Below are 22,355 nucleotides of genomic sequence, written 5' to 3' on the forward strand. Positions count from 1 at the left end.
CATCAGTCATAGTTGAATTTTCTGATTGTGCCGGTGTAAATATCTCAGTGGCTTGTACCAGTTGAGGCATTGTCGGTTCAGTTGTGATCATTTCTACTACCAGTTCCCTGTCATATGATATAGATTGATTTCTATATTTCTCATCCACTTTCACATTTGCGTTTTCCACAATTTTTTGCAATCTTTTGTTATAACATCTATATGCTTTGCTCTGAATTGAGTATCCAAGAAATATCCCTTCATCACATCTAGGATCAAACTTCCATATTGAATCATCCCTTTTGATATAACATTTACTTCCAAAAAATTCTAAAATATTTAATAGTAGGTGTATGCCCAAACCATAATTCATAAGGGGTCTTACCAATTTAACCTTTGATATAAACTCTATTGAATGTGTAGACTATTGTACTCACTGCTTCTCTCTAGTATATGTGAGGCAATTTGGCTTCCATCATCATGGTTCTTGGTGCATCCAAAATTGTTTTATTCTTCCTTTTCACTACTCCATTCTGCTGAGGAGTCCAGGGTGCAGATAATTGTCTCCTAATTCCATTTGTCTCACAATAACTGTTAAATTCATGAGAAGTAAACTCACCACCTTGATCCGATCTCAAACATTTTATTTTCAATCTAGTTTCTGTTTCCACCTTTGCTTTAAAGATCTCGAATTAATCAAAAGCTTTAGAATTCTCCCTTAGAAAAGTCACCCACATCATTCTATAATAGTCATCAATTATCAACATGAAATACCTATCACCTTGAAAGCTTCTGGTCCTTGCTGGACCACATAAGTCAGTATGAATCAAGTAAAACACATCATTAGATTTATCATTGTAGCATCCTAAAATTGTGACACTTGCAATTTTGACTGCATTTGGGTCTTCATGATGGCGACGCAACACGCAACCTGAATGGAGACCCCGAAACCTGATTATGACACCAAAAACTGCATTTTCTTGCACCCTGGCCTAAACCTCCTTTGCACCTTGCTGTCCCGGGAGGTGGGACTAGAGCGCCCAGTGCCCTGGTCCCCCAGGACCATGGCGCCCAGCGCCCTGGTCCCTGGGTCCTATTTTGGGCCTGGTTTCTTTTGGACTTCGGGTCTTTATGTTTGCAAATTAGAAAATTATCTTTCCTGGTCGGCCTAAGGTCAGGAAAATCAGTCTATCAGCCCTAAATGACAAGTATATATTTCCTCTCTCATTTGGTAAGAGAGATACATGAGGGAAAAAGCGTGGAAACTATACTCAAGCATTCAAGCATTCTTTCAAGCAATTGATCATTCTAAGTCTCCATTCAAGGCTAAGTGTTGCATTCAAGACAAGGATTCAACCATTGAAGAGGAGATCACTTACTACATACTACTACAACATACAACATACAACATCTATACCTTCGCACATAAGGATACAAACATCCTTACAACAAGGTATTAGTACTTGTTTTACATTACAGACATTTACATTTACAGCACTTGCTCATTTCTTGGTTAATTCCAAAACTGGGGTTTGACCTAAAGGCAAACCCCTAATCCCTAACCCCCCAATCGTCTTCACTTTTCTGTGTGTAGGTTGCAGGTACGCGGCTGAAATTGAAGATCTGGAATCCTTGTGCAGAGACGAACAGATCCCCCTTCGTTTCACGGATTTTTCAGAGGACCATGGCGCCGGGCGCCATCGTCCCGACAACTTTTGCTCAAATTTGCAGGACAGCGCCGTATCGACATTTTACTGCTAATTCCAGGTCCGCAGCTTCATACTGTATTCCTATCTCAGTTTATAAGCGAATCTTTGTCACTTTCTATGCATTCCTAGCTTAATTCTTCTATCGACATTCTTTACAAAAGAGGGTAGCCTTGCTTTCTTAACCCCTTGAAACACATTGAGCATCCAATTTTGCATTGCGTGGGATTGGATCTTGTGGGTTTCAACCCCTCTTTTGAATGTAAAGTCTCTCCCCTAAGTGAAAACCATCAACCCTAGTGAATCTCCCTTCTCTCTCCTTGGAGTTGGAAGAGGGGAGAGCAACTAGGGTTCGATCGCGATTTTCCTCTTTACATTTTGGTGAACCCGACGTGAACATCCTTTCTGATTATTCATAGTTAGATCTGAAAATTGGATTCCTTGATTACATTTCTATGTTTGATCTTTTGCAAAATTTTAGAGGTTAATTGCATAAAAACTCTAAATTTTCTTTTTAGTAATTAAGCTTGTGAAATGTTTAATTGTTGATGCTTGTTTCAGATCTGCCCTTCTATTACAAATTATCAATTCATATTTGTGCTTTAATTTTGAAAATTAAGTGGTTAAGTGTCAAAACCCTAATTTTTGAAACCCTCTTGATTCAACCTTTGTCCGACAATTTCACTGATCAAAACATCTCCAAATCAGCTGTAACTTTGGATTCCGCAATAAAATCACAATATCTTTCATCCCTAAAAATTTGGAAAAAAGTTGCGAGGACCGTGTGCACTCCGAGCGCCATCGTCCCCGACATTTTTTCCGAAATTTCGGGAGCGAGATCTTACTGTATTTTCCTGCTAAAATCCAGAATTTTGGCTGATTTTATCAAATCTAACACTTTCAAAATTATAGTCAAAGTTGGTCTTGTGATTGTTTGGATTAAGGCTTCTAAACATTCAAAAATCATCAAAATTGAAATTTTGTGTCAAAAATTGTGTTCTTACTGTCCTAAATCTGAAAAGTGTGTTTACATTCATTCGAAATTTTAGTAATTCATTCAAATTCTTACAATTTGTGACTTTTGAAATTAAGTGCTTAATTACAACAACTTTAATTTCCGCTTTCAAAATTGAATTTTGCGTGAAATTGAGTCAATTTTTAAATTTCAAAACTTGCATTGCTCTTGACATTCCCTCTAAAATCATAACATTCAAAATTTCAGTTTCCCTCCCTTTTTCAAAATTCAAATTTTTGCATTTTTTGACAATCTTGGTAGGGTTCAATTTCGAGATTGCAACTTTAATTTGGCCTATCTACAGATCGTAAAATCACTCAATTTTTTCAGATTAGCTCTAAAATCATCATAACTTTCATCCCTGCGAATTTCGAAAAAAGTTGCTGGGACCGTGTGCACTCCGAAGCGCCACGGTCCCTGACATTTTTTTTGAAATTTCGGGAGATTGTCCTGATTGTATTTAACAGCTTAAATCCAGAAGATTGGCTGATTTTACTGAAAATTGCTACCTCTAAATTCAAAACTCTCTCTCTCTCTAGTGCATGAGTTTTACAACAATAAGCCCTACTTACACTATTCCCGTTAGACGAAGCTGTAGAATTAAGTCTTTCCGAGGTTTAACTACTGAGGAGATGGAACCTAATTTGAATAGCCTTTTTAACGAGGACATGGGTAATTCCTCTAATCCTCCTAATGATGAAGAAGCTCTCCATGAGGTTTCTGAAGAACAACTTTCGAAATTGGATAACCAATTTGACGATTTTTGATAGTGGATGTCTCAAGAATACCCTGATAGTCAAGCTCTTCCTTTAATTGAGGGTCTAAAACGTATGCTTCAAAGTGATAAGAATGGAATTGATATTTTGCATGGTATTGCACACATTGTGGATTCGAATGTGATGCCTATGAAGAGTTGTGCTGAAAATTTGGGTTATACACAACCTCCTACTCAAGTCAATCATTCTATTCCTTTGATGACTTCTATTGCTAGCGTACCTACCTTTACATCAAACATAATGGCTACTTCTACACAAGACATTCCTCCTGTGATCACCAGTCATGGGGGCAATCCTTCCTCTTCAATCAACCCTCTTCCTTCATTCAATATGACTTCTTCATTCATTCCTTCAATGAGTGTCCCTATTATATCTCCACAAATGAACATGATGCAAGGGGGCAATTCGTTCAACCATTCCATTCCTCCTTGTAGTGTTCCTCCTATCCAATCATCTCCTATGACTAATTATCATAGAGTCCCACCACCTTACTCTTTACCTTCTTTCAATAACATAACACCTCCATCTCAATCTAACACATCTAATATGAACTCTTCGACTGAAGCGACCATTAACAATTTTGCACAAACTGTCTCTTCTTTACAGCAACAAATTGCCTCTATGAATCAATATAAGTTTAGTGTGCCCACATTTGATGTTGCGAGCCCACTTTCTCTTGACATTGTTCGAGCTATCCCTCCTAAACATGTTGAAATCCCGCATTTGGAGCTTTATAATGGTAAGGGTGATCCTCTAACACATGTTAAGACCTTTCAAACAATATGTACTGATTTTGCTTATGACCAAAGGTTGCTTGCAAAACTGTTCACTAGAACATTAAGAGACAAAGCCCTACAATGGTATTGCTCATTGCCTTCTTATTCTATTACTTCTTTCGAACAACTTGCAAATGCTTTCATTCAACAATTTCAAAACAATATAAGTCCTAAAGTTACTTTGATTGATTTAATGCATTGTAAACAAGGTGTTAAAGAAAAAGTGACTGATTTCATTGGTAGATATAAGCATTTGTATGCTCAAATTTCCTTTCCAGTGCCTGACAATGATATTCAAAGAATCTTCATTTCTAATTTACAAAAAGATATTTGAGACAAACTTCTGTTTTTTAAGTTTACTTTTTTCCAACAGTTGTGTGCAACTCTTCACAATTATCAACTGACTGTGAGTCAAATGGAACAATCACATCCTATGGCTCCGAGTGATAAGGGTGATAGCAGTCAACAACCATTTGGGAAGTTTAAACCGAATAGAGATTCCATCAAATTCAATGAAAACATCATCAACAACAATGTGAATGCAACATCAGTTGCGCCTCCTATTTCTAAGTTTTTCAAGAGAGAAAGAAAGTTTACTCCTTTGAATGAATCATTGCATAGTATCATGAATAAGTTATTGGAACAAAATGTGCTCACACTTCCTCCTATAAGGCAAATTGATCCTGCAAAGATTAATTCACCCTATTTTGATAACAAATCTTTTTGTCAATTTCATCGTCATCCTGGGCATGATACTGAAAAATGTTTTTCTTTAAAGGGTAAAATTCAAGATTTGATTGATAATAATACTATCTCTGTTTCTGGAGTGAATGATAAAAGCAACACATCTGTAGCTCCTCCTAACCAAAATCTTCAGATTTTTACTGATCCATTACCTTCTCATACCTCTAATGCAATTGAGGCTAATGATTCCTCTCTCTCATCTGATGGTCTTGTGTCTATGACTCCGAATGTGATTAACTTTGTAGAGCAGCAAGAAAACCCTAAAGAACCTTCCATCACATTTGATTCTAGTGAAACCATTAGGGCACCTGATGGTCCTTTATACATAGTTGCAAAAGTCAAGAATACACCTTGCCGTGGAGTGCTTATTGAGGGTAGCCTTGCTTTCTTAACCCCTTGAAACACATTGAGCATCCAATTTTGCATTGCGTGGGATTGGATCTTGTGGGTTTCAACCCCTCTTTTGAATGTAAAGTCTCTCCCCTAAGTGAAAACCATCAACCCTAGTGAATCTCCCTTCTCTCTCCTTGGAGTTGGAAGAGGGGATAGCAACTAGGGTTCGATCGCGATTTTCTGCTTTACAATCATGTATTCTTTTAAAATAAGTTCTAACTTGCTTTCCCAATTGACATTCCTTACATATCAGATTATGAGGTTTTATAATCTTAGGTATATCTCTAACTACCTTAGTTGAACTAATCTTAACAATACAATCAAAATTGACATGACACAACCTCTTATGCCATAACCAACTCTCATAAATATGAGCAATCAAACATGTCTTATACTAGTGTTCAAGTGAAAGATATTACCTCCAGTCTGAGTACCGTTTGCAATCTCCAAACCAGTTTTGTTAATGATTTTGCATTTTCTCTTTAAACTGAAGTTGGAATCCCTTGTCCACCAATTGACCAACACTTACAAGATTATTCTTTAAACCTTCTACATAATAGACATTATCAGTATTATGCTTGCCATCCAAAGAAATAGTACCTCTACCTTTGATCATACATGCTTTGTCATCTCCAAATATGACTTGACCACCATTGTATTCTTGCAGGGACAAAATTTCTCTTTTATCTCCAGTTATATGATGTGAGCATCCACTATCAATTACCCATTCATCCTTGTCTTCAATTTTTGCTGCCAGGGCCTTTTTTTCATTCTTGATAGCCGGTTCTGGTTCATCTTCCTTGAAGGCATAGAACACCCATTCCTTTCTATTGCCGGATCCACTAGTAGAGTCTGCTGCCAGTTCATCTGCAGAGTCATCACTTATTCCTTCCTCATCCACTATGTAGAATTGTTTTCTTTTCTTGAATCTATATCTATTCTTATTAGGATTAAATGATTTCTTAACTCTTTCTTCAAATCTTCCATGCCTTTCAGGACATCTAGATGCAAAATGACCAATCCTATTACATCCAAAACATTTAAAAGGCTCTTTTCCTTCATACTTACTTCTTGCTAGTCCTTTAGGTGCTCTTCTAGAAAATAAGGCTTCAAGTTGCTCAAATTATTCATCCTCTTTCCTCATATCTTCCAATTCTTTTGCATATAGGGCTTTCTAATCACTTTTTCTAGTAGATGATGATGCATGAAAAGAAGTTTCAGACTTTGCATCTCCAGAGGGTCTAAATTCTTCAAGCTCAAAAGAAGATAATTTCCCAATCAGAATGTCTCTACTAACTGAAGTGTTTTCCATTGTTCTCAATTCATTAATTGCAGTTGCATTCATCTTCTAAGCCAGTGGAAGGGCTCTCAAGACTTTGGAAACTATTTCATCTTCGCTCAGAGATCAACCACAACATCGAATTCCCATGAAAATCTCATTTACTCTTTCTATAAATGTAACAATTCTTTCATTATCTTCCATTCTCAAGTTCTCATATCTTACCCAATAACCATCAATTTTAGCAATTTTGACAGTAGGATCACCTTCATTCAGAGTTTGCAATTCATCCCACATAACCTTTGTAGATGATTTATCAGTCAATCTCATGATTTTTTGATCAGTAAGTGCACACAAGAGGGCTTATCTAGCTCTGCAATCATTTTCAATATTCTTGTCCAAGTCTGTAGGAGCAGGATTTCTAGATGTCGGATCATAAGGTGTATATCCTTTCTTAGTGATCTCCCAAATATCCTTGCCAAGATAGCTAAGATGAGTCTCCATTGGGATTTTTGATATCCCATAGTTTGTTCCATGAAGCTTAGGGATTTGTCTTCTAAAAATATTCGTTAGTGGATTCGAAGTATTAGTTGCCATAGGATCTACCTCAAGCAGTTAAGCTTCTACAAAAGAGGACCAAAGCTCTGATACCAATTGTTAGGATAACTAGTGGAAAACTGAGAGGGGGGGTGTGAATCATTTTTCAATAGATTATATTAATCAAACCACTTTATAACCTTTAACCGGAGCTCATAAACATTGAATACCAAAATTGTAGAAACAGATACCAGTAAGCAATAAAATTTAAAAATTAAATAGAGAAATAACACAATGCAACCATACCACATAACACCATGATTTGTATGTGATAAACCCAGTAAAGGGAAAAACCATGGTGGGAAGCCTACCCATAGTTAGATGATAGTTCTACAGAAAGTATGTGATACAATAAGGGGCCTGCACATGCAGGAAGGCACACTACCTAGAGCGTATTTCTCATTATAAAGGAGTCTCACTGACTACAGAGAGGTTATAACCACCTTAAGATAATTGGATAGCAATCTAGAAGAATGAACTACTAGAGATATTATCTACCATGCCTGATTACAGTCTTGGTTAAGCTCAATACCGGAGGCCTTTGACCTCTTACTTAAACCCAATTTGATCACCTATGATCGACCAAGTTTCCTTCGCATATGATATTTCACTCCCATACCCCTGATCTACAATGAGATCTTACATCAATTTATACAAACCCTAATGCCTAAACAAATTATGTTGGCCACCTAAAAGATATTATAATAAGATTATTAAATACATTGATATTAAAATGATATTCCATGTCGACTTTAGACTAAAACAACATTAACCAATCGATAAATCATCCTGGTAATGTGTAGAGAACACGTTAACATGATACCGGTCCATAACCTAGATAGGTACCAGACCTAAACTGGGTCCACCATGCCAAAGCAATGTCTCCAATCAGTTGAGCCATGATCAAGGATCACCTTCTGCATCCTGAATTTCATCTAGAAGCCGCACTAACACCACTTGTGCAATATTGTCCAAGATTCTCAGTAAAATCTCTTCTGGTAAAACCTTAAACCCTTACCGGTAACACAATATCTTCTACCGGTAACCAAAACCCATATGTCGGTAACCAACCATAACAACTAGTGTTGACATCAATGACAAAAAATCAATTCATCACATAATCAATTCCTCCATATTGCCAATAGTTGAGCCTTCCTATCATACTACCATGGCCTTTCAAGAAAAAGATGACAAGAATCCATAGGAAGGATATCATAAAAAATCTTGTCTTTATACCCCCCAATACTGAATTCTACCCATGCTTATTCATTGATGAGTATGTGTTGCCCCTTGTTAAACCAACTAACTCTATATGGACAACTTTGGAGTATCCTCTCCAAGTTCAACTTATTTATAGCTTCCAAAGATATAATGTTATTAGTAGACCTCAAGTCTATTACAAATTTACAAAGCTTACCTTGTATCTTGTAGTTGACTTTAAACAAAGCCCTTCTTTGGGGTGGCTCATTCTACACTGATTCCTTGAGAAGTGTCCTCTTTATCATCAAGTTCTCTCCCATTTCTAATGTAAAATTCACCTCTAGAGATGTCACACTCCTTTCATCTTCTTGAATCAAAGTGGTTCTCCTCTCACCACCATGAGAGGTTGAGCCCTTCTCTGGACACTTGTAAGTTGGGTGTCCCATCAGATTATAGTTATAGCATCTCATATTCAAGAACTTGGATCCTCTCCCTGATCCATTGGTCCCACATCTTCCATTAGGTCATCTCTCTTGGTATCCTCCTCTGGTACTTGAGTCCCCAACTTTCTCTCCTTGTCTAGAATCACCACTAGACCTTTGGTTAGGACTTCTTCCTCCAAAATTGCCTCTTCCTTTGAAACTTCTCCCTCCTTTACCTATGTTACCCTAATAATTCCTTATCCTTAGCTTCTCTTCTACCCTTAGGGCCAATTGGAAGCACTTGTTCACTGTCTCCAATGCCAAGGTGCTAATCTCATCTTGGATGTTCATTCTTAGGCCATTCGAGTACCTGGCCACTTTCTCTAGTTCCTCTTCTTGTCTCTTTGATCTGAGACTGAGTTTATGAAACTCCTTTGTATATGCATTCACATCAAGGTCTCTCTGTCTGAGGTTCTGTAACTTCTTGTACATATGCACTTCATAGTCAATGTGCATGAATGGTGCCTTGACTTTAGCCTTCATCCTTTCCCAAGAGGTTATCATACTCTTCCCCTCCTTAACTCTCTCCCCTTGTACATATTTCCATGATGTAAGAGAAGACCCCTTCAACCTTGTCTTTTCCAAATTGACTCTCTTATCTTCAAGGGTTTCCTTGTACTCAAAATGATTGGTCAATGCCTCAATCCACTCTATCACCTCTTCTTCTTCCATTCTTACACTATATATAGGCAACCCATCTATGGTATCCCAATTGATTGACTTGAAGGAATCTACAAATGCCCTTTGATCTGTAGGTATCTCCTCTACCCACTTAGGGGATTCCCCATCTTCTTTATCCCTACCCTTGTCTTCTTCAATTCTTCAAGCTTGGACTCAAGCATCTCTTCAATCAACTTCTTCACCACATCTTGTGACATACTCTTAGGAGGCATTTTGCCAGTCTCTACTTCAACCTCTTCCTCTGACATACACTAAGACCACACCAACCAAATGATCTTCCAAAATCCTTCTCTGATACCAATATGATGAGGAGGTGTTAGAATGAAAGGATAACCTTGAACGAATCACCATCTAGGGTTTACAACTCAACCAAAACCCTACTACCAAAGGGTCCTACATAACACCAAGTCAATCTATAGTTCCATGTAACTTAGCAATACCTTAGGAGACTCAAAGGCTCCAATATGTCCCCTTCCAAAAAGCAAAACACTCACAAGTCTTGAGTTACCACACACACCTTTTCTTACATGAGTGGGATACTACTAGGATTTGTAGGTTTGAAGGGCCCACTTGACCAATTCAACACAAAAACCCTTGGAGGGGTGTTCTTACAACCTATTGACACAAATGAAACAAGATTCCATAGTCTAGACTCTCTGTGCCATCAATATTGACTCACTTGCTCATAGACAGACCTAATTGCAATTAGGCCTCCTTTTGGGGTAATCAGGTAATAACTTTTGATTCCCAAAGGATCTAGAGAAAAAAATTTATTTCCTGACACCCTTTTAGGAGTTATAAGAAATATCTCACATTTAGGTTCGAAGATGATTTGCAGATATCCCAACCTATACTACACCAACTGACTTAATAAGGCTATTAGGCCATCTTGACTGGACATCTTCCAAAATCTGGTATGATCTTCCTGCTTAATGACTTTCTCTGACCATGGAATATTATATCAACCTCCAAAATTCTCTTCTACAACATTCAAACCCCTTCCTTGTGCTCTACAACTCAATTCACACGTACTGTCCTTATTCAACCAGTCTATCACATGATGATGCCAGACATATCAAACACACCAAAATGTTGGACCAACCTTTATGCATTGTATTCTGACCTATCATATAGAGGCCTATCATATTCCATAGATTCAAGATTCTTGATTGAGAATTGATAGGCCAAAGTCCATTACATTTGCCAAAATTTAGGGTTTAAGGGTTTTAGACCACCCGGTAAAGTATTGCTTGCCATACAAAACAAAGATCACTTCCAAAATTCAAACCACTTGAAAAAGAAAGGTAAGTCACTATAGTTTCAAGACCTATATCATAATCATGCTTGCCAATCCACCTTCAATGCAGAATCAACAGAAAATCAAGTGATTCTTAGAATTTCCAACACTTTGATGCTTGTATTATGTTCCAACTGGAAACAACCTTACATATTTCGGTCTTAGGGACCTTTATAGGTTCTTCCCCAACAACCACAACCATATCCAACTAATTTTCAATCGAACTAACCATTGGAGTACAAAACCAACCAAAGTTGCAAAGTTGTCATGACAACAAATGGACAACTTTTGCAACTTGTAACCAACTTAGACTTCAGACTACCTTAGGACACTAAAGTTATCACATATGATTTGATTTCATAAAAAATGACTCAAATAACACTTTGGTCCCTTGGTCTCACAATTTAGAACTTTGTGACCCTTATTGACCCAAATTGCTCTACAAGACCCTAAGTGACAATTTGACCCACACTTGGACAAAACTTGTTACACTCCTATTACATTGATTACATCAATGACCCATGGGGTCTCATTACATTTATCCTAGACTAGTTGACAACCAACATGAACTTGATCCATGGCATCATAGGTGGTGCTCCTACACTAGTAGTGTGTGTGAATGCATGTGCATTCCCCATTGTAATATTTTCACATACTACTGTATAATATCATCTTACTATGGGTAGGTTTCCACTATGGTTTTTGCCTTAATCAGGTTTTCTATGTTAAATTCCTAGTGTTGTGTGTTGTGCTTTCAATTTGTTTATCTGTCTTATTACTAAAATTTATTAGATATGTGTTTTGTGTTTAAGTTTGGTATTTTAGTGAAGACTGATTCACCCCCCTCTTAGTCTTCCTTCTTGGCTGCTGCTAACAATTGGTATCAGAGCTAGATCCTCCAGTAGAAGCTTAATCCCTTGATAAGATCTAGGAAGGAAGCTCAAGGTGTTATCTTTAAGAAGGAAAGTCTGATAATTGATGGAAGTAACTATGCTATATAGAAGGACCAGATGGAAGTGCACTTGAAATGTCTTGGTGAAGATTATTGGAAGATTACAAAGAATGCCTACACTATTCCTTTGAATGGATTTTCTACTCCTGATGAGATCAAGGAAGCTGAACATAGTATTAGAGTGAAGGAAGCATTTCTTAGTGCCCTGACTAATTCTGAGATGACAAATGTAATGGGACTACAAACTACACATGAGATTTGGGTGAAGCTTGAGATTTTGTATGAAGGTGATAAACAGGTGAAGGTTGCAGAGTTTGAAAGGAAAGTATGAGACATTGAAGATGGGAGATGATGAGAACATACACTCTTACATGGCTAAGGTGAATGACCTTTTCCTAGGTATCAGATGTTCCAATGGAACCATTTAGGAAGATGAAATTGTTGCTAAGGTGTTGAGATATTTGCCTCCTTATTATAAACATAAGGTTGATGCTATTGATGAGATTCAAAGTGTGACTACAGTGACAAGAGACATGCTAGTTGGAAAGCTTGTTGCATTTGAGCTGAGTGAGTTTGGAGAATCACATGGAAAGTCTAAAACAACATTTAGAGCATCTGAATTTGTATTCAGTAAGAAGAAATATGATCATGATGAATGAAAAATATCTAGATATGAAGGAGAGAGAAGAGAGATGGAAGAGAAAGAAAGGGGGCTAGATGAACTTGAAGCATTGATTGCCCAGATATTGTAAGGAAAGCACAGTGCAAAAATGCCCTCCTAATGTCAATTAGTAGGGAAGATCATGCAAGAATGCAGTTTAAAACTTTTACAGAATGTTAAGAATAACATAGACAAAACACATAGATTCAACATTGAGACATAACACCAAAAATTACATGGGAAAACCCTTTCAGGCAAAAACCCACCACCAACAGTTGAAACACTTTATTTCCAATAAATGAATTTACAATAAAGTTTTAGTCTATAACTACAGGTATTCATTCTTAGATTCTCATGAACTGAACACTACAATCAACTCACGCTATCAGTTGTAACACCATAGTTATCCAATGACTATATATATCAAATTGTCGACAGTTCATCTGAGCAACTACACCAACGGTTTGAAGTCTAACCATCTGCATCAGTCTGCATTCATGAGAAACACAATATCCCAAATGCACCAAGAAGTCAGGTCAGTTCATATTCATAGACACCGACAATACCATCTTCAGTGTCCAAGTGTTTATCTTTTGGAATCTAGTTTGAGTGCACATGGGTAGTCGGTCTCTACTCCATCGACCATCAGAAAGACCACAAAACATTGCTCCAATCTCTCGATGAACCAACGACTCCACTAATGCGGCTCCAAACAGATCAGCTCCATCTTGTCAACCCGATCACCAATATCAACCTGATTTCCAAAAGCGACCTCATTGGGTATCGGTGTAGGAAACAACCAATTCTCCCTCTCTTCGATAATACCCCAATCATCAAAGGCAATTCCATCGAGTCATTGGAAAGACAAACAAACAGCTATTATGATCGCCCGATCTTCCTTGATCTCTCTTTACGCTTCACTACGTGGCACCCCCTGATTGGCTTCGGGGTCCCTGCCCTCCCACCTTAGCACAACCTCACTAACCACCCACAATGAAGCTCTCTTGTTGGGCCCCACCTTGGTCACCAAGTCACGGAGGATAACCTTTGTTCATCTTGCCATAGCAGTATAGTGATAATCGTCTGATCATCTCGAACTTTCTCACTCGTTAACTCGCCTGAGATACTAAATTGTCGAGCCCCACCACTTGGTGGCCAAGCCACGATGGATAAAATTCACGCATCTCCATCATGCGGTATAGCGAGAGTCATTGATTCACCTTCAACCTGCATGGTCTATAACTTGCTTCTTTTTTTTTACGTGCTTTGTTGCCAAGCCTTAGGGAATTCCTTTTGATCATCTTCCCATCGCAATATAGTGATAGCCGTTGGATCATCTTGAACTTGATCACAAGTTAAATGATCATAGGAAGAAGATTCCATTAGACCATCAGAAAAAGTCACACCGACAACTGTTCCATCGAGAGAGGTTACTCCGATCAGTCTGAACACAAGTCAAGTTAATTCAAGGCACATATTTCCAACAAAGATTGCCTAAAGGTGTCGGTAAGTATGATGAAAAGTTGCCTTTGAAATGTTTCTCTTGTAATAAGATAGGACATTTTTCTTCTAGATGCCGAGAGAGATTGGCTAGGTATGATAGGCATGATAAGTTTGATAAGCATGATAGGAAAGAGAGATATTAAAAGCATGAGAAGTATGATAAGCCTTACAAGCCTAACCAGGAGTATAGAAATAAGAACTATTGTAGACACCTAAAATTAATAGTTAATTAATTTAAGCCTGTGAACATAATTAATTGACTTAGTTGTGTTATCCTTATGCTTCTCAGTGTTAATTAAATCTAATTTAATTAATTCTATCATTATTGTCCAAGAATTAATTTATCAAATAAATTAATTATTCCCCCATTCTTCTAAAGTCCCCTCCAATAATTATTTCCTCTAAACCCACTCAGTTAATTAATTTTAATTAATTAACCTATTCATGTGATTCCTACAAATCACTTTTCCTAATCCCATTAGCCTAATTAATCCTTCTATAATCTCTCATAATCATGATTATCATTATCCCTCAATTTTTAATTCCTCATATTTGAAATTCAAATTTCTCCCCCCCTTTTGCCCAAGGAATTTTATATTCCTGTTTATTTTCCCAAGGCACCCTTGATCCATTCCTTCTATCTAAAATCAATCTCAACCATTCATGATCAAATCAATCTTGGCCCTCCATTGGCCTTCTCAAATCTATAAATTGGAGCCTATTCTTCTCACAAATCATCCACTTCTCATGCATTGTCATGCTGCCTATTTCTTCTCTCATCCTCTTCATAATCCTCTATCAAATCCATGCATCCTTAATCTTTCAATCCAAATCCTCCTATCCATCACTCAAATCCAATCCAATAATTCACTTATCTTGTTGAGAATTTGGAGAGCATTCCACATCTGTCGAGAAGGAGCCCATCCAATCAAGTTGAAGAGAGGCTCTATTCAACTTCACTAAAGGCTCAATCCAAGGGAGAGGTAAAGTAGAAAAAGTATAAAATGATCTTTTGATGTTTTATGGTTTTCTTGCTTATTTCATTATCATTTTGATCATTTGACCTTTCATTCCATTTTCCCCTCTTCACCTATTACTATACTGCTGATGAAGGTATTACAGATGAAGAATGAGAAAGAGATGAAGTTGTATTTCTTGCCATTAAGGAAGATGGACTTGTACTTGTTGATTCCACTATCTGTATTATTAAGGAGAGAAATTTAGCTACTAAAGTTGAAGAGAAAGATGAATGGGTAATTGACAGTGGTTGATCACATCATATGACCGGTGATAAAAGAAAAATTATGAGTATTAAAAGATATGATGGTGGAATAGTTAGATTTGGAGATGACAAAGCCTATGTAATCCATGGGAGAGGTTCTATTTCTTTTGACGGTAAGAAAAACACTGATGATGTCTTGTATGTTGAAGGTTTGAAGCATAATCTTTTGAGTGTTGGATAGATGGTTGATAAAGGCTATGATATACAATTTAAAGATGGAAAATGCAAAATCTTAAATGCCTTTGGTATATAGATTACATCTAGAACTAAGATTGAAGGTAACATTTTTCATTTGAATGCTAGTGAGAAAATTTGTTTGATTGCTTAGATTGATGAAAGTTGGTTGTGTCATAGGAGAATGTGTCATGTAAATTTTGATTAAATGATTAAGACCAATTCTACACATGTTGATAGAGATCTGCCTAAGATTGTCAAGCTTGCTAATTCGGTATGTAAGGAATGTCAATTAGGTAAGAAAACAAGGATTTATTTTTAAAAAAAACAATATACATCAAAAGGATTACTAGATCTTGTGCATACTAACCTATGTGGACCTAGAAATGTTAGAAGTGTGCAGGGTGATAGATATTTTATGCTAGTAATTGATGATTATTCTAGGATGATGTGGGTTGTCTTTTTGAAGGAGAAATCAAAAGAATTAGACAAGTTCAAGATATTCAAACTGGATTGAAGGTGAAGTGTCTTAGATCTGATAGAGGTGGAGAATTTTGTTTCGTGAGTTGAATTCATTTTGTGAGAAGCATGGGATTAGAAGACAATTATCTGCTCCTAGAACCCCTTAGCAGAATAACATAACATATTGTCTTGGATACTGCAAGGACTATGCTCATTGAAGGAAATGTTGCAAAGATCTACTAGAAAGAAGCCATTAGCACTGTTGTTTACACATTCAATAGAGTTCACATCAAAGGTGATACTGATAAGACCCCTTATGAGTTATGGTTTGGTCATGTTCCTACTGTGAGATACTTCAGAGTATTTGGTAGCAAATGTTATATCAAGAGAGATGTGGATATAGGAAAGTTTGATGCTAGAAGTGATGAAGGAATTTTCTTGGGATATTCTACAAAGAGAAAAGCCTACCAGTTCTACAACAAGAGACTGAGGAAGATAGTGGAAAGTGATAATATGAAGGTGGAAGAAAACCTTAGAAAAGAGATCACAACATGTGGTTATGGTGATGGTTAGCATATTGTTTTAACACCTATTCAGACTAAAGAACCTAAGTAGAATGATCCGATAGAGATAGTTAACCCGAATATTGCTGTTGTTGGTGAAGGAGTGCAAGAAGTTGGTAATCACAACAATTAGAAGACTCTGAGGTATGTAAGACTGAATCCTTCTGAAAATCAGATTATTAGTGATAAGAATAAAGGTGTAATGACTAGAAGAAGGTTAGCTACTAAAGAAGCATGTCTGATTTTTAAAGTTGAACCTAAAGATGTTGCTGAAGCTTGCAAAGATGAAAATTGGATGAGAGATATGGAAGAAGAACTAGATCAGATTGAGAAGAATAATACTTGGGAACTTGTGCCTAGACCTAATGATAAAAATGTTATTGGTACTAAATAGGTATTTAGGAACAAATTGAATGAAGCCGATGAAGTTGTCAGAAATAAAGATAGACTAGTTTGCAAAGGGTATTCTTAGAAAGAAGGAATTGATCATGAGGAGACTTTTTTCCAGACTTGAAGGTATTAGACTGTTGCTTGTTTATGCTGCTTATAAATATTTCAACATATATCAAATGGATGTCAAATCTTCCTTTTTGAATGGTGATCTTGAGGAAGAAGTTTATATTGAGCAACCTAATGGATTTTCATTATCATATGATGGAGACATGGTATGCAAAATGAAGAAATCTCTTTATGAATTGAAACAAGCCCCTAGAGAATGGTAAGCTAGACTAGATAAATATTTATTGAAATTGGGATTTAATAAAGGTGTTGTTGATAGTAATCTGTATTTCAAGATTGAAAATGATAACATCCTGATTGTTGAAGTCTTTGTTGATGATATTATCTTTGGAGGTGATGATGGCTTGAGCAAGAAGTTTTTAGGTGATATGCAAAAAGAATTTGAGATGTTTATGAATTGTGAGATGAAATTTTTCTTAGGTTTGCAAATTTCACAGACTAGAAAAGGTATATTCATATCTTAAACTAAGTATGTGAAGGGATTTATGAAGAATTTTGGGTTAGATGACTCCAAACCGGTTGGAACTCCTATGGTGGTTGGTTGTAAATTATCTAAGAATGATGAATATCAAAAAGATAATAAGATTTTTTATAGATCTATGGTTGGTGGACTGCTATATCTTACTCAGACTAGGCCGAACATTATGCATGTTGTATGCATGGCTGTTAGATATCAAGCTGATCTGAAAGAGAGTTATGCCATTGTTGTGAAGAGGATATTCAAATACTTGAAGGGAACTGTGGACTATGATTTATGGTATCCAAGGAATGATGATTTCATGATATGTGCTTACATTGATATTGATTGGGCTAGTGATGTTAATGACTGAAAGAGTACTACCAGTGCAACATTCTTTTTGGAAAAGAAGTTAGTTTCATGGGATATAAAGAAACAAGATTCAGTGTTCTTATCTACTGCTAAACCTAAGTACATTGATGCTGCTAGTAATTGCACTCAAGTAGTCTAGATGAAGAAAATGTTGAAAGATATAAGAGTTATCTATGATGAGCCTACTGTTATATACTGTGATAATTCCAGTGCTATTAACATGCCAAAGAATCTAGTGCAACATTCAAAGACTAAGCATGTGTCAATCAAATATCACTACTTGAGAGAGAAAGTTAGTGAAGAGAAGGTGAAGCTAGAGTATGTATCTACAAAGGAACAAATAGCTGATATTTTTCTATTAGAGAGACAAGTTAGGGGTATCCACCCCTCCTGATGAGAACTAGATGCATTGAGTTGCATCAATCCAGTGGACTTCACAAGTCTTATCCTTTTATTAAGATTTGTGAGTTGGTGATGCTCCTCTATTGGAGTACTCTGTGTTTTGGGGAGAGAGATTCATGTTTCATATTATGAGCTGATTTTGGTTTTCTTTTCTTTGGAATTGTTGTCAAAGGAGGAGTGAGATCACATGAAAAACTTCTTTATATGTCTTGATCTTAGGGGGAGTTTGTTGGAGATATATTCTTTCTTTGCATTGATTATTTTTTACATTCATATGTTGACCATTAATGCCAAAGGGGGAGATTGTTGGATATTGTTGGTCATTGCTGCTGCTAGGATATGTTTTTATCATTGATGTCAACATATTCCTACGTATTGCTCTGGTAATTGTAGATTTGGAAGATCTTATGATCCAGTTTGTTGTTTTGTTTTGCTGATCACTATTTTGCAGAGCTTGATATATCCTCTAGTATATTTTGATGTGATTAGATCTTATGCTGATTTTTTTGGGATATTGGTTGGGATGGTCTTGTGTATCTTCATTTCTGATGGATCATGATTTCATGCTCTACAATTTATCTTTCTTCGTGATAGTTGCCAATTTGTTTTGTTCTTGAACTTTTAGACATTGACTGATGAGGATTTGATAAGTGGTGTTTGTGTAGCTGTTCCTGATGATTCTGCATTTGATGGTGTTTCCTAGTCGTGTCCTATTTGTTTTAGTGATCAACATTGATTGTTGTGTGGGAATTTGTTTTAGGACCATGTTATACTATGTAAACTATTATATTGGTTTGGTGGTTGATCTTTGTATCATGTGATGTAATTTTGTAATTGAGGGTTGAGTTGACCTTTTTATCTATTGGCATTTTTGTTGTTTATGTTGTGATTGTCATTGATGGACACACACTTGTATTGAAATCCCCTTTATGTGTATGAGCTTGTGCTCAACCGGTATTTGTTCCAACCGGTATGTTGTATTCTAGTCTTTAGACTAGTGGTGATTTTGCAGAATGTGTTTCCCGGTCTGAAGTGGCATGTCGACCCCAAGTAGTTCGTAGATCCCAAGTGGTACGAGGGAGAAAAGCGGCACAACACATTTTTACCAGTCTTCATTTTTGTCAAACCGACAACTGGTATTTTGTATGAACTGGTAATACTCTGTGATGAGTTACCAACTGACAATTTTTGATGAGTTACCTATCCACCGATTGTTTGACGGTCCCGACACATTGACGGTGCTTTTTGTGTCATGTTACTGAGTATGTCTAGATGCATTGAACCTAGGAAATTGTAATGTAATCCTATTGGACTGACATGAAATCAGATTCCTTTAAAAGAACATCATGTCTAGGGTTTTAAGTTCTGTTGCTGAAAGGGTTAATGTCATGCTAGGGTTTAAGGTGGAAGCTGAGCTGTTGTGAGAACGATCTTATCTAAGAAGATCAAGTTGTAACTGTGAGAGAGATAGAGAAGACTAAAGTAATGCTGGAATGCATTAACTGTGAGCAATACTAGATCCAACCAAGCAGTTTGTGTTATTCGATAGATCAAACACTTGTTGATTACTCACATCTTTGACAAGTCTATAGCCCTTAACCGAGTAGGCCTCAAAGCCTTTGTAAAATCCTCTAACAAGGTGGTTCACACATGTGAATCTAAAATCCTCTAACAAGGTAGTCTTTAATTGGACTTATCTCCTAACAGAGATCAAGATTCCTAACAGGATCTATTCTGGTGAAGAACATTGTAAGACCTTAACCAGTCTAGTTTCTATTCTGCAGATAGTGACTTGTGAGTTCCATCTCATCGTGGTTTTTCCCAGTTGGGTTTCCACGTCAAATATCTTGTGTTATGGTTGTATTAGTTTTGTGGGTGAATGATTTATTCGCATTTTGGTTTGCATGTGTGGTAACCAGTTTGACTATTAGACTGCTTTATCGGTTTATCTTTAGACTGTGTAAGTGTTTTAGTGCAGAGATTTTTGGCATACTAATTCACCCCCCCCTCTTAGTATTCATCAATTGGTATCAGAGCCTACCTTTCTATAAGTTTAACCACTTGGAAAGAGATATGGGGGAATACACCATGAGGGAACTTACTCAACGGCTCACTAAGTCTAAGCAAGCCTATGATGATCTTATGGTCAAATACAAGGCATCTCAAGCAAAAAGGAGAGAACATGCAGAAAAGCTGATGGAACTATCTGAAAGTAGTTCTAAAGATGAAGCTAACATGGAAGCCATGATTGCTGAAGTAAATAAACTGAATGATTCAAACTCCAATCTGAGAAAGGAGTTGGAAGGACTGACTATTAGGTTTAGTCAAGAGCTTGAGAACCAGAGAAAAGATGAAGATTGGATAAAGGATAGAGATCATGAGATATCCAAGTTGAAACAAGAGATTGGTGCACTGACTGCTCACCTTCATGAGAGAAAAATGGAAAAAGAAGACATGCAAGGAGAACTGAACATAGCCATCTCAAAAAATGCAAGTCTAATGGAGACAAACACTGCTATTTCCAAAGAACTCTTTGAGTCAAAGGAAATACTTGCTAAGTTTGGCAAAAGTACTGTCAAGCTAGAGAAAAAGCTTGAGTCATCTAGACTGGCAAAGAATACCAATGGTCTTGGTTTCTCTAGACATGAGAAAGGAGAATCCTCAGGAACAAATGCTAAAGCATCAAAGAAACAACCAACACTCAAAGGAAAAGGTAAGCAAAAATTCAAACCTGTTTGCTTTAACTATCTTAAAGAAGGACACACTGCCAATGTATGTAGGAGCAAAGCCTACAATAATTTTCTTTATTTTATCAACAATGTACCTAGATCCAATAAGTTCAATGGTCATTGTTATGCATGCAACAAGTCTGGGCATAGAGCATTTGAATGCAGGTCTGTGATGGATAACACTAGAAGATATCCTCAGAGGACCCAAGGAACTGGTCCTGAACCTTTTGTGAACCGAAATCACAACTGGTTTAATGTCTTCAATCATCAGTCAAGAAGCAGTGGTCATCGAGCGGCAACCAGATGGAGAGAAAGTTGTATGATCTGTCATGGTCATGGTCACACTACTGCAACATGCAGAAGGAAGAATGGAAACATGTACAATGGACGTTGGAGAGCACCTGGACTTGTTTGCTATCACTGCAACAAACTGGGTCACATTGCAAGATTCTGCAGAAGCAGAAAAAGTATATCTGATGATATACCGGTCACTCAGGAAGGAGAAATCGATGTTGAAAAAGTTCGAGGGGACATGGAGGAAGAAACCAACAATGTCGGAAGAGGAACCAGTTTCTGCACCTAGTGTGGAAATATCAGAACTGACAAACTAAGCCTTAAAGGCTTAGGGGGAGCAAATGGCGAAATGCTTTCGAACCCCCAGTTGACACTGGTAAAAGACCTTAACTGGTATGTGATACCTATCGCTTGGCAGAAGACCAAAAATGGTAAAAAGGCAAATTAGGGTTTACGCCTTAATAGAGGAGCATTGATGATGGTAGGTGAGAGACATATATAAATGCATTTTTCAAATCATTTCTCACTATCTGTTTTCGAGCGAAGAAAATTTTTCAAGTGTAGAGCAAAGAAAAGGCGTTTTGAGCTTAGATTTCAATAAATTGAATAACCTTGAAAGAGATTCAAATCCAATTTGTAAGCGGTAGTGGAGAACACAAAGCAGTGATTTGGCATCCGATGGAGAGTGGAGTGAAGCAGAATTAGGAAGCCCTAAATTCACGTTTGAAAGGTATTTTTTGTGTTCTTGAAATACTCTACAATGGCTTCCGCATCTCATACTAGTTCGAGTACATCAATTGAGTTGGAAAGTTTTATTCAGAGGAAGTCTAAATATTATGCTTTGTCACAAGTTCTGGCTGGAGTCATAGTTGAAGAAGGAATTTTTGATTATATTGATTGCAAAATAGAAGACCTAAGGTCTTTAGCCATTCACACTCAGTTAGGTCTATTTTGCGGCAACGACAAAAAGATCAAACCGGAATTTAGTATCTTAGAGAAGAAGAAATTCCATAACGCAGTATATTTTCTGGAAGATTTCATGGAGGATCACATCAGAATT

This window comes from Cryptomeria japonica, chromosome 6, assembly GCF_030272615.1.
Source record: "Cryptomeria japonica chromosome 6, Sugi_1.0, whole genome shotgun sequence".
NCBI lineage: Eukaryota > Viridiplantae > Streptophyta > Pinopsida > Cupressales > Cupressaceae > Cryptomeria > Cryptomeria japonica.